Here is a 13656-nt window from a genome sequence, read left to right as displayed (position 1 = left end):
CATATCTAGATTGAAATATTCTTGAAATAAATGACTGTTTCTCATGTTCTTATAATTCTTTAATGCTTAGTATTAATGTGTGTTTTTGTGTGCTTTAATGCTTAGTAATAATGTGTGTGTGTGTGTGTGTGTGTGTGTGCATCTGCTCAGTCGTGTCCGACTGTTTGTGACTCCATATACTGTAGCCCACAAAGCTCCTCTGACCATGGAGTTTTCCAGACAAGAAAACTGGAATGGGTTGCCATTTCCTACTCCAGGGGATCTTCCCAACCCTGGGATTGAACTTGCATATCTTTCATCTCCTACATTGGCAGGCAGATACTTTACCACCTGAGAAGCTCCGATGCTTAGTATTAATTGTTATTTATTGAATCTTCACTCCGTGTTCAGGACTTTAACAGCATAATCCCCATATCAATCTTGCGCTGTGCTCGGTCCCTTTGTGTCGGGGCCATAATACTGGAGTGGGCTGCACTGCTCTCCTCCATGGAATCTTCCCAACCCAGAGATAAAACCCATGTCTTCTGTGTCTCCTGTATTGCAGGCAGATTCTTCATCACTGAGCCACTTACAAAGAAAAATCTTTCCCACTTTGATTACAGATGAATACACGAATGAATAAGATAGTTCAGCAATTTGTTCAAAATCTCAAAGCTAGTATGTGGTAGAGTGGAATAAAAATTATCAGAGACTGTAAGGGTCTAAATCTTCCAACCTTTTCTTTTATATCACATACACATAGTATCTCATTCCACAGAGAACAACTTAAATATTTATGTGGGGATCAGCATATTATATTAAGCTAAGTATCATGGGTAACAAAGGGACTCTAAAAGGAAACAGAAGGCATGATCAATTTCATAAATAATTTTGTGATAATAGTTTTATATTTCATTTTTCAATATTCTCCAATGCATTCTTTAGATTCACAGTAATTTCTTTTTTTAAATTAATACTTTATATTAATAAATGTTATTATCTATGCTTTACACCAAATGTTGCTGAGCCATAGAAAAAAATAACATGGAATTCATGACTTTTGGCCTTGAAAAAAAGATTTTAGGGATTTTTAGATACAAATATATCATTTAACAATTAATAATAATGGGTAACATTTCTTAAATGTTTACATTGTGCCCACTACTGTGTTGAGCACAATAAAGTTGTATTACATCTGTTGACTTGAAATAAATAGACTGCCATATATTTCTCTAGCAAAAACAGGTTTGCTCAGGATCAGCAAGAAATTGCATTTCAGGGTTTGCAACCATGGTGAGCCATGTGAAACCCCTTGTATTGATTGCAAGGGAAGGTAGAATCTTTTTAAAAAGGGAAAGGGAAGTTGGGAAAACTGTAGTAAACACAGTTCAAGGCTTCACATTGGCTGAGTCCTTTCCAGGGAAGAAGAGGGGTCTTTCTTCTATTTGTTGAACTTTGTTATAATAGCAGGGCACAAAAGACCTCCCAACACTATTTAATTGAGATTTTTGTTGATTTATTAATTTATTTTTACATTTACCCCCTTTTGATCAACATTGTTCTCTGGTAAAATGGTGGTGGGGAGTTGTTACAGATGTTAATACAAGAGATAATGGGACCTTAAGCACTGTAATTCTCTACTATGGGTGTTATGCCCATAAACTTATAGGGCATTAATTAACTCCTGAAAGAGGTTTTGAGGAATTATTTAAAAGTCTTTATGGGAGGTGTGCCATGAATTTTGCCAACAGTTGAAGATTTTGCCCATAAGAAAGGAAGCAGCTGATTTAACAAGGACAAATGATGAGTATCTTCAGAATCAGCTCTAGTACAGTCACGGATGAAGCAAATAAAATGTGTCAAAGAGTCATTTAATTCACCTAGTTGGTTACTTTGATGACTAATATTAAATTCTATAATTTGTTCCCCTTTGGAGAGAAAGAAATGGATAGGGTGGATAAACTAAGGAGAAAAGAGTGTGTACCTCTCAACGGACCTACAAAAGGAAATAGGTTCAGAAATAAGAACTTTATTGAAGTTAGAGATCTCCACTATTTGAAATGTTTTTGTACTTTGAGGCAGGGGCTATTTTATACTAGTGGGGTTGAACATTGAGAGTATGGCACTATTGTCAGTTATGATTGGAAGAAATTCATCCTCAATCTGGAGAGACATTTCTCCAAGTCAATTAAGAGGGAGAATTGGGAAGAACCCTTGTATTCCTCTGAGCTGCATCATTGAGATTTGGGAGGATGTTGGAAAAGCTGCTTAGAGGGCTGATGATGCCTGTAGTTATAACATTTGTAACAATTTATTTTATAATTTCCTAGATTTTTGCAATAATAGCAGAAAATTAGGAGGGTTTTTATTTTATTTAGGCATCTTCATTTTCTACAGTTGAAGATTAAGAATTTTGATAGTCTTCTTTTTAGATGATTCATCTAGAGTACAAGAGAGTTGGTTTGGCAAATTAACTAGATCTTGAGTAAACAGTTTCCCATTACATCCTGGTACTACTTTACCATAAGGTAAAGATCCCAGTTCAACCCATTAATAAATATAGAATTAAAAGCTATACAGGTGCAGTAAACATCTAAAGTAACATAAGAATTTTCTCAGAAAAATGATGTATAGTCAATTGGAATTGTCATGAACAGATTCATCAGATTTTTGTGTAGAAGCCTGAATTTTGTTCCAATTAGCAGACTTTTTTGAAAAAGCCCAGGAATTGCTCAAAGGAATCACCTCTCAATTTTTTGAGCCTGGTTATGCAATAAGATAGCAGACTTTTCTCCTGGTTGTAATTCTAGAGGCCTTTTATGATTTTCTGTTAGTGGTTTTCATCCAATACTGGGTCTGGCCTTCACTGACAAAAGAATGATTTAGTTGATATAAGTCAGAGAAACCAGGTCACCAAGTTTCAGTAACTTATATTAAGTTTCTCAGCATATATATAAGGACCTTTAGATACTTTGGGAAAATCTTTGACTATGCTCACATTTCAGTTCAGAGAATATAAGAAATTAAGGTTTTAGCCTCTAAGTTCTTAGAATTCTCAAGTCTAAGACAGATTCTGGCAACTCCAGAAGAAAAGGATGGATGGGAGAATTTCATTGAAAATGGAAAATTTAATAAAATAAATACTCTAAGAGAATTGAGCATAAATGAAATGTAGGAACACAGTGATAGAGCATGGGTCTGGTCATTAGGAGTTGGGAGAGAAAGCAATACTCTGTCAGAAGTGGAACTTAAGACATATAAGCCAAGAAAGAGGAGCCTGAGGCTTCAGGACCTGTTTTATCTTCCTTTAATCATTTGTTTGCCTCAATTAATCTTAAAATTTTATTTAGTGGAGAGACAATTTTAGGTTCTTGATAAAGCTTGTAATCCTTAAAATACCAATCAAAATAAGCATTCCACTCAGTCCTGGAGATTCTTTAGCTGTTGTAGTTCAATTTCTTCTTAAGGAAACTAAGTTGGGGAATTTTGAATTTCCCCAACATGGCCATTGATATTCTAAATTGTCTTTGATCAGATGGTTTCATTTTAGTGACAATGGGCTCTGTTGTGGATACCATACCTATTGCTGATATATTATTTCTCCTCCTCCTGCTGATTACACCAGTTGTGTTGCTGATCCTGCTCATGATGCCAATTGTATGACTGTTCATGCTCTTCACTGAACACAGGGTAGGCAAGTTATGAGCTACAAGGCTGGAAGGAGACTCAAGGAGCTGTAGGAATTGCAGACACATTTATTCTTTCCTGGCTGGCACAACAATCATAACACAGCCTCCCTCCTGGATGATGCAGCAGCCATAACAGTATTCTCTCCTAGGTGATGCAGCAGCCTTAGCAGAAGATACACTATATTCTTCTCTCATGGTTGACCCAAAGGACACACCCTTGATTCAAAAGCAACGCTGCCACCTTTTAGGTGGAGCCCATATATACGTACAGCACAAAATATCCTGTGACCAAGCAGGTACCTTGTGATGTGCATGCACAGTGTTGTAAGTGATCTGAGCAGTTACATAGCCATTATTTATGAAACGTGGGGCAAGAGAGCCTGAACATGCCATCTTGGCTGTTTTGGTCTCTTTCCACAGCTGACCAGCACTGGAACCTTCAGATATCTTCTCTGATCTCTGAACAGACCACAAAAATGTGGACCTAAAATAAATAGACTGCTAACTATTTCTCCAGTCAAGATGAGTTTACTCAGGATCAGCAGAGAATTGCAATTTGGGGTCTGCAACAATGATGAGAACTTTCACACAAGATGTCATGTGGAAATTCTCACTTCAAAAGGGGAGGATGGCTCTTTTACAGAGATTAAAAGGAAGATGGGAAGGTTCTAGCAAACAAAGAATCCATGGTTTTTCATTGGCTGATTTCTTTCCAGGAAATAAGAGGAGACTTCCTTATTCCCTTTGGGCTCTGTTTTCATCCAGAGTAAGAGCTACCACTTCTGGTCTCTTGACTTTACTTGATTGGGATTTCACTTAAATTTTTGCACATCTAATTCTAATCTAATCCCTGTGAGATTGAGAATACATGAGATTAGAGGGGTTAAGGCATTAATCCAAGTTTTCTAATGAGTCAGAGGCAGAAGTGTAAGGATTTTCCTTGAATATTGGATTCAAGCCTCCTACATCTTGTTCCTTTCCTGGATACTTAATTACCAACCCAAAATATTGACACTTTCCTCATTATAATGATCTTGTCCCAAGGGCAGGCCCTATGCTTTACAATGTTAAAGAAATAAACAAAAAGCTTATCTTGCCTATGCACAGCCTTTATCCCCATGTAAAACTTTATTCTATGAAACAAACAGCCAAAGAATGATCTCAAAATACACTTCTAACCATTTTGGATATCCTGATGATGTCCTTGTGGAATTAAGGACTTTTACTGCCTTCTTCAAGATTGCAGCAGTGGAAATATGCTTTATGGTAAATTCAGTTCAGTTCAGTTCATTCACTCAGTCGTGTCCAACTTTTTGCGACCCCATGAACCACAGCACGCCAGGCCTCCCTGTCCATCACCATCTCCCAGAGTCCATCCAAACCCATGTCCATCGAGCCAGTGATGCCATCCAACCATCTCATCCTCTGTCGTCCCTTTCTCCGGCCCTCAATCTTTCCCAGCATCAGGGTCCTTTCAAATGAGTCAGCACTTTTCATCAGGTGGCCAAAGTACTGGAGTTTCAGCTTCAACATTAGTCCTTCCAATGAACACCCAGGACTGATCTCCTTTAGGATGGACTGGTTGGATCTCCTTGCAGTCCAAGGGACTCTCAAGAGTCTTCTGCAACCCCACAGTTCAAAAGCATCAATCCTTCGGCGCTCAGCTTTCTTTATAGTCCAACTCTCACATGCATACATGACTACTGGAAAACCCATAGCCTTGACTAGATGGACTTTGTTGGCAAAGTTACGTCTCTGCTTTTTAATATGCTGTCTATATTGGTCATAACTTTCCTTCCAAAGAGTAAGCATCTTTTAATTTCATGGCTGCAGTCACCATGTTCAGTGATTTTGGAGCCAAGAAAAATAAAGTCAGCCACTGTTTCCACTGTTTCCACATCTATCTGCCATGAAGTGATGGGACCAGATGCCATGATCTTAGTTTTCTGAATGTTGAGCTTTAAGCCAACTTTTCCGCTCTCCTCTTTTACTTTCATCAAGAGGATTCCCATATCCTACCTATTATGTAGACACATGCAGAAGTTTCTGTGTTTTTTCTCCTTTGTTGAGAACTTATCCATTCCTCTGTCTCAATTCATATAATCGGGGCCTGGCTGACTTTATGCCCAGCATCATTTGAGCCATGAGTGCTCAACCAGCACATATCACATTTGTGACCACAATAAATGTTTATAAATAAATATATAAGCAAAGCTTGACTAATAATAACATTTATTGTAGAGAATGGAAAGAGGTTGATTTCTCTGCTGAGAATTGAAAGAAGCAGTAAGATAACATTTGCTGATAATTGTCTTTTCCAGTACATATGAATGGTTAAGGTGGTTGAGAAGAAAAAAATCATTAAAGCTAGCCTGAGAAACAGTGAAAGGGAGAGGTCTTTGGAATTTTTAGTAATTTGAGTTAATATATCCCCTTTTATCATTTTAATTAGTTTGAATTAGGTTTCTAACATTTTAATCTATAAGAATGTCACCTAACCTACATGGACTATAAAAATCCTGCTTGGTCTTTATGTTGCCTACTTGTCAATCTTGCCTAGATCATTCTACTTGCTTACTATGTTCTTCTACAACAAGCTTTCATTTTCTACAGCATACCAAGATCTTTCTTGACTTTGCAAATGTAGCCCATCTGCCTGGAATTCCCTTCCTCTGGTAGTTTACACAGATGACCACTCTCAATATTTAGGTCTCAGCTCAAATTTTAACTACTTAGACAGACTTTCCTTGGCCACTGTTTCTAAATAGACCCCTTCGACATACTGTCAATTATAGATTTTTGTCAGTCACTTTGGTGTACTTTCCTAATTTTGCATGCGTGCTATGGTTATATATAATCTGTGTATCTAATTTTGCCTTGCTTTTCCATATCTAAAAGCCTGTGTATTGCATATAGGGTTATCATTACCATCTTTCTAAATTCCATATATATGTGTTAGTATGCTGTATTGGTCTTTATCTTTCTGGCTTACTTCACTCTGTGTAATGGGCTCCAGTTTCATCCACCTCAAAAACCATTACAATATTGTAAAGTAATTAGCCTCCAACTAATAAAAATAAATGGAAAAAAAAAAGCCTGTGTACTCTATGGTAGAAGAAACCACTTGTGACTCATCCCCTACTTTTTTAGACTGTCTCTGGTGGGTAGGAGGCATTCATTTTTGGATGAATGAATAACAAAAAATACACCAAAACATTTGCTGACATTATATGAATGGAATTCTATTTGAACTAAAGAGAAAGAGAGGGAGAGAGAGATGCAGACTGAGATAGAAGATGTAAAACTTTTCCTGTGAGCAAGTCTGGTGGCAGTCATAAAACCAAGTAGGCTCCATGGCTGATTCATGTCAATGTATGACAAAACCCACTGAAATGTTGTGAAGTAATTAGCCTCCAACTAATAAATATAAATGGAAACAAACAAACAAACAAACAAACAAAACCAAACCAAGTAGGACCCTGTGAAGCCTTCCCAGGAACACTAGGCTTTCTGTGTCCCTCATTTCTTCTTTGTAGGAAAAAGACTTCGGCCTCCTAGATCCTCACTGAGTTCCAAATGGCAGATTTAAACAATTATCAGTTTGGTAAGTAAGAAAATGCAGAAACCAACAGTGCAGTGATGAGACACTTATTACTTATTTGCTTTCTATAAATAGAACATGTATTAAAAACTTCCCCTTCTATTTTCTCATTCTATAGATAAGAAAATTCAAGAACTGATAAGTTAGCAAACTTTTCTAACATTACACAGCTAGCTTGTAATAGAATCATAATAAAAACTTAGTCTTTTTACCTCATCCTAATACATTTTGTTTCAGATTTATCATAATATTTCAAGTATTTATGCTAAGACTGGATAAAGATGTGAATACCAGGTATGGATTCTAGTTGCTTGGGAACTTAATGAAACCTCTCTTCACTAACTAAAGGTCCACTGTGATAGCTGATCTCTTTCTTTCCCATCTTTCTTTATAAATCTCTTTGGATTAGCCAGAAAACTTCACTTACCTCTTCTACTCATTCACAATTTAAAAAATAATAATAAACTAGCTCTCAACTTAATTACTTTACTCTTTCCACATCTTTCTCTAAGCTTTCTGCTCTCCTCTCTAACTGAAATTTTTATCAGGTCTAAGAACCACTTCTCACAGGGCATTTCAACTGCTAATACACCCTTTATTTTTTCTTCCTCAGAACTATTGCATGTAAGAATCTTTTCCAATTATTTTAGCATATAAGTTGTCCTTGGCTCTTAATTTGTTTTCTACTCTCAGAGACCTAAAAGTTGGAAGATGCTTTTTCCTTTTGTGGTGGTTTCCACAATGTTGAGTATATATACCTTGTCAACTATTTTTTGTGTGTGCATCAACTGGTGTATTTGCCTCACAATAAACCTAGTCATGCCAATTGAGTTTAAATAGCTTATGATGAATATCAGGGATAAGTCCATGTTTGGATATTCAGTTTTATACTTCAAAAGAAGTATCAATAAGCTAATCAATCAAATTTAACATTTCTTGTAATGACATGATTAGAAACTAGAAAAAGGGACAGACAGAATCCTTCCCTGAAGACTTCAAACCCAGTAGGATACCTGGATGAAATTATATAGAAAGCACTAGTCAACATTGATTGTTTGCAATGCTACAGTTTTATGTTGTATGCCATCATCGTGTTTCAAATCCAGTGACTACTCTTTCAATATGAGACATGATTTCTAATGTACAAATTTTAGAGACACAGACTAAAAAATGCAACACAACACAATCACAAAAAAATGATTAATGGAGACTAAAAAGAAGTTGTGAGTAACCACAATGATAAAAATCTTCCTTCAATCAGTAAAAATATTTCATTGAGGGATCTATTATTCAATAGTTATCATTTGGAGCTCAAGTTTTATTGAGGCAGGAGGAAAATTTTTAATCAACAAAGATTGTAAGAAACAATTTAGCACATCTGATTAGTACCACTAATCTCAGTTCGTTTCCAAGGCAAACCATTCAACTCACAGTAATCCAAGTCTATGCCCCAACCATTAATGCTGAAGAAGCTGAAGTTGAATGGTTCTATGAGTACCTACAAGACCTTCTAAAACTATCACCAAAAAAGATGTCCCTTTCATCATAGGGGAAGGAATGCCAAAGTAGAAAGTCAAGAGAAACCTGGAATAACAGGCAAGTTTGGTCTCAAAGTACAAAATGAAGCAGGGCAAAGGCTAACAGAGTTTAACTAAGAGAACACACTGGATATAGCAAACACCCTGTTCCAAAAACACAAGAAATGATTCTACAAATGGAAATCACCAGATGTTCAAAATACTGAAATCAAATTGATTAAATTTTTTGCAACCAAAGATGGAGAAGCTCTATACAATCAGCAAAAACAAGACCAGGAGCTGACTGTGGCTCAGATCATGAACTCCTTATTGCCAAATTCAGACTTAAATTGAAGAAAGTAGGGAAAACCACTAGACCATCCAAGTATGACCTAAATAAAATCCCTCATGATTGTACAGTGAAAGTGACAAATAGATTCAAGGGATTAGATCTGATAGACAGAGTGCCTGAAGAACTATGGACAGAGGTTCATGACGTTGTCCAGGAGGCAGTGATCAATATCATCCCAAGAAGGAAAAAGGCAAAACAGTTATCTGAGGAAGGCTTACAAATCACTTAGAAAAGAAGAGATGCCTAAGGCAAGGAGAAAAGAAAAGATATAACCATTTGAATGCAGGGTTCCAAAGAAGAGCAAAGAAAGGTAAGAAAGACTTCCTCAGTGATCGATGCAAAGAAATAGAGGAAAACAGCAGAATGGAAAAGACCAGAGATCTCTTGAAGAAAATTAGAGGTACCAAGGGGAAAATTCATGCAAAAATGGACACAATAAAGGACAGAAATGGTATGGATGTAATAGAAGGAGAAGATATTAAGAAGAGGTGGCAAGAATACACAGAAGAGTTATACAAAAAAGATCTTAATGACCCAGATAACCATGATTGTGTGATTACTCACCTAGAGCCAGACATCCTGGAGTAAAAAGTTAAGTGGGCCTTAAGAAGCATCAACCATGGACAAAGCTAGTGGAGGTGATGGAATTCCAGTTGAGTTATTTCAAATCCTAAAAGATGGTGCTGTAACTGTGTTGCACTCAATTTGCCAGCAAATTTGGAAAACTCAGCAATAGCCAGATGACTGAAAAAGGTCAGTATTCATTCCAGTTTCAAAGAAAGGCAATGCCAAAGAATGTTCAAGCTACTGCACTATTGCACTCATCTCACGTGCTAGCAATGTAATGCTCAAAATTCTCCAAGCAAGACTGCAACAGTATGTGAACCATGACCATCCAAATGTTAAAGCTGGATTTAGAAAAGACAGAGGAATCAGAGATCAAAATGTCAACATCTGTTGGATCATAGAAAAAAAAGAGAGTTTCAGAAAAATATCTACTTCTGCTTTATTGACTATGCTGAATGCTTTGACTGTGTGCATCACAACAAACTGTGGAAAATTCTTCATGTGATTGGAATACCAGACCACCTTACCTGCCTCCTGAGAAATATGTATGCAAGTCAAGAAGCAACAGTTAGATTGCAGGAGGCAATCCCCCACCTAAAATGGTAAAGAAAAAAAAAAAATCCCGGTAGCTCTATGCATTTGTGAATGGCTCATGACATCTTTGAAATGCCAGCAAAATAGTAATACTGTAGCTGTGAGATAATTGAGATAATACAGGTAAAAGCATTTTAAGACTTTAAACATTATTATAAATATAAACATTAGCATGATATAGATGGATGGAAATTAAAAAAAATAGAAACAATTTTTTTTATAAAGCCAGGTAGGTAATTATGATAAAAATAAATAAAATATTTTATTAAGAAAAGTGATAAAAATAGGTGGTCATGGCAGACAAAATGCTGTTTTTGAACCAAACAGTATCATTGACTTCCTGAGCATACAGAAAAATTTCATTTTCCCTTTCGAGTATTTAGTCTGGGACATATAACTCATGTGTCCAATAGATTATAAGTAGAAGTAATACAAGTCATTTCTAGATTTAGCTATAAAATGTATTTTCTCATAGGTACTTTGTTTGTTGTATGCACCTGTATGCATGGTCCGTTGCTAAGTCGTATATAGCTCTTTGTAACTCCATGAACTGCAGTCCACCAGGCTTCTCTGTTCATGGAATTTTCCAGGCAAGAATACTGAAGTGGATTGCTATTTCTTCCTCCAGGGACTGCAACATGCCAGGCCTCCTCGTCCATCAGCAATTCCTGGGGTTTACTAAAACTCACGTCTATTGAGTTGGTGATGCCACCCACCGTCTCATCCTCTGTCGTCCCCTTCTCCTCCCACCTTCAATCTTTCCCAGCATCAGGATCTTTCAAATGAGTCAGTTCTTTGCATCAGGTAGCAAAGTATTGGAGTTTCACCTTCAGCATCAGTCCTTCCAATGAATGTTCAGGACTGATTTTCTTTAGGATGAACTGGTTGGATCTCTGTGCAGTCCAAGGGACTCTCAAGAGTCTTCTCCAACACCACAGTTCAAAAGCATCAATTCTTCAGCGCTCAGCTTTCTTTATAGTCCAACTGTCACATGCATACATGACTACTGGAAAAACCATAGCCTTGACTGGACAGACCTTTGTTGACAAAGTAATGTCTCTGCTTTTTAATATGCTTTCTAGGTTGGTCATAAATTTTCTTCCAAGGATCAAGCGTCATTTAATTTCATGACTGCAGTCACCATCTGCAAGTGATTTTGGAGCCCCCCAAAATAAAGCCTGTCACTGTTTCCACTGTTTCCCCATATATTTCCCATGGAGTGATGGGCCCAGATGCCATAATCTTAGTTTTCTGAATGTTGAGCTTTAAGCGGTCTTTTAATTCTCCTCTTTCACTTTCATCAGGAGACTGTTTAATTCTTTGTTGCTTTCTGCCATCAGGGTGGTGTCATCTGCACCTCTGAGGCTATTGATATTTCTCCCTGCAATCTTGATTCCAGCTGTGCTTCCTCCAGCTCAGCATTTCTCATGATGTACTCTGCATATAAGTTAAATATGCAGGGTGACAATATACAGCCTTGACATACTGCTTTCCCTATTTGGAACAAGTCTGTTGTTCCATGTTCAGTTCTAACTGGTGCTTCCTGATCTGCATACAGATTTCTCAAGTGGCAGGTCAGGTGGTCTGGTATTCCTATCTCTTTCAGAATTTTCCACAGTTTGTTGTGATCCACACCATCAAATACTTTGGCATAGTCAATAAATCAGAAATAACGTGTTTTTCTGGATCTCTCTTGCTTTTTTGAAGATCCAACGGATGTTGGCAACTTGATCTCTGGTTCTACTGCCTTTTCTAAAACCAGCTTGATCATCTGGAAGCTCATGGTTCACGTACTATTGAAGCCTGGCTCAGAGAATTTTGAGTATTACTTTACTAGCGTGTGAGATGAGTGCAATTGTGCAGTAGTCTGAGCATTCTTTGGCATTGCCTTCCTTTGGGATTGGAATGAAAACTGATCTTTTCCAGTCCTGTGGCCATGGCTGAGTTTTCCAAATTTGCTGGCATATTGAGTTCAGCACTTTATCAGCATAATCTTCTAGGATTTGAAATAGCTCTGCTGGAATTCCATCACCTCCATTAACTTTGTTCTTAGGGATGCTTCCTAAGTGCCACTTGACTTCACATTCCAGGATGGCTGGATCTATGTGAGTGATCACACCATCGTGGTTATCTGGGTCATGAAGATCTTTTTTGTATAGTTTCTCTGTGTATTCTTGCCACCTCTTAATATCTCCCACTTCTGTTAGGTCCATACAATTTTTGTCTTTTATTCAGCCCATCTTTGCATGAAATGTTCCCTTGGTATCTCTAATTTTCTTGAAAGGATCTCTAGTCTTTCCCATTCTATTGTTTTCCTTTATTTCTTTTCACTGATCACTGAGGAAGGTTTATTTCTCCTTGCTATTCTTTGGAACTCTGCATTCAAATGGCTATATCTTTCCTTTTCTCCTTTCCTTTTTGCTTCTCTTTTCACAGCTATTTGTAAGGCCTTCTCAGATAGCCATTTTGCTTTCTTGCATTTCCCCCCCCCCCCTTGGGGATGATATTGATCCATGTCTCCTGTACAATGCCGTGGACCTCTGTCCATAGTTTATCAGGCACTCTAAAAAGTTGGCTTAAAGCTTAACATTCAGAAAACTAAGATCATGGCATCTGGTCCCATCACTTCATGGAAAATAGAGGGGGAAACAGTGGAAACAGTGTCAGACTTTATTTTTTGGGGTTCCAAAATCACTGCAGATGGTGACTGCAGCCATGAAATTAAAAGACACTTAATCCTTGGAAGGAAAGTTATGACCAACCTAGATAGCATATTGAAAAGCAGAGACATTAGTTTGCCAACAAAGGTCCATCTGGTCAAGGCTATGGGTTTTCCAGTGGTCATATATGGATGTGAGAGTTGTACTGTGAAGAAAGCTGAGCACCGAAAAATTGATGCTTTTGAACTGTGGTGTTGGAGAAGACTCTTGAGAGTCCCTTGGACTGCAAGGAGATCCAACCAGTCCATCCTGAAGGAGATCAGCCCTGGGTGTTCATTGCAAGGACTGATGCTGAAGCTGAAATTCCAATCCTTTGGCCACCTCATGCAAAGAGTTGACCCATTCGAAAAGACCCTGATGCTGGGAGGGATTGAGGGCAGGAGGAGAGGGGATAACAGAGAATGAGATGGCTGGATTGCATCAACGACTCGATGGGCATGAGGTTTAGTAAACTCCAGGATTTGGTGAGGGACAGGGAGGCCTGGCGTGCTGTGATTCATGGGATCGCAAAGAGTCGGACACAACTGAGTGACTGAACTGAACTCAACTGTCTATCAGATCTAATACCTTGAGTCTATTTCTCCCTTCCAATGTATAATCATAAGGGATTTGATTTAGGTCATACCTGAATGGTCCA

The sequence above is a fragment of the Odocoileus virginianus genome, chromosome 22 (genome assembly GCF_023699985.2).
Source record: "Odocoileus virginianus isolate 20LAN1187 ecotype Illinois chromosome 22, Ovbor_1.2, whole genome shotgun sequence".
NCBI lineage: Eukaryota > Metazoa > Chordata > Mammalia > Artiodactyla > Cervidae > Odocoileus > Odocoileus virginianus.
The sequence above is the reverse complement of the archived record's forward strand: the minus strand, read 5'-3'. Positions refer to the sequence as shown.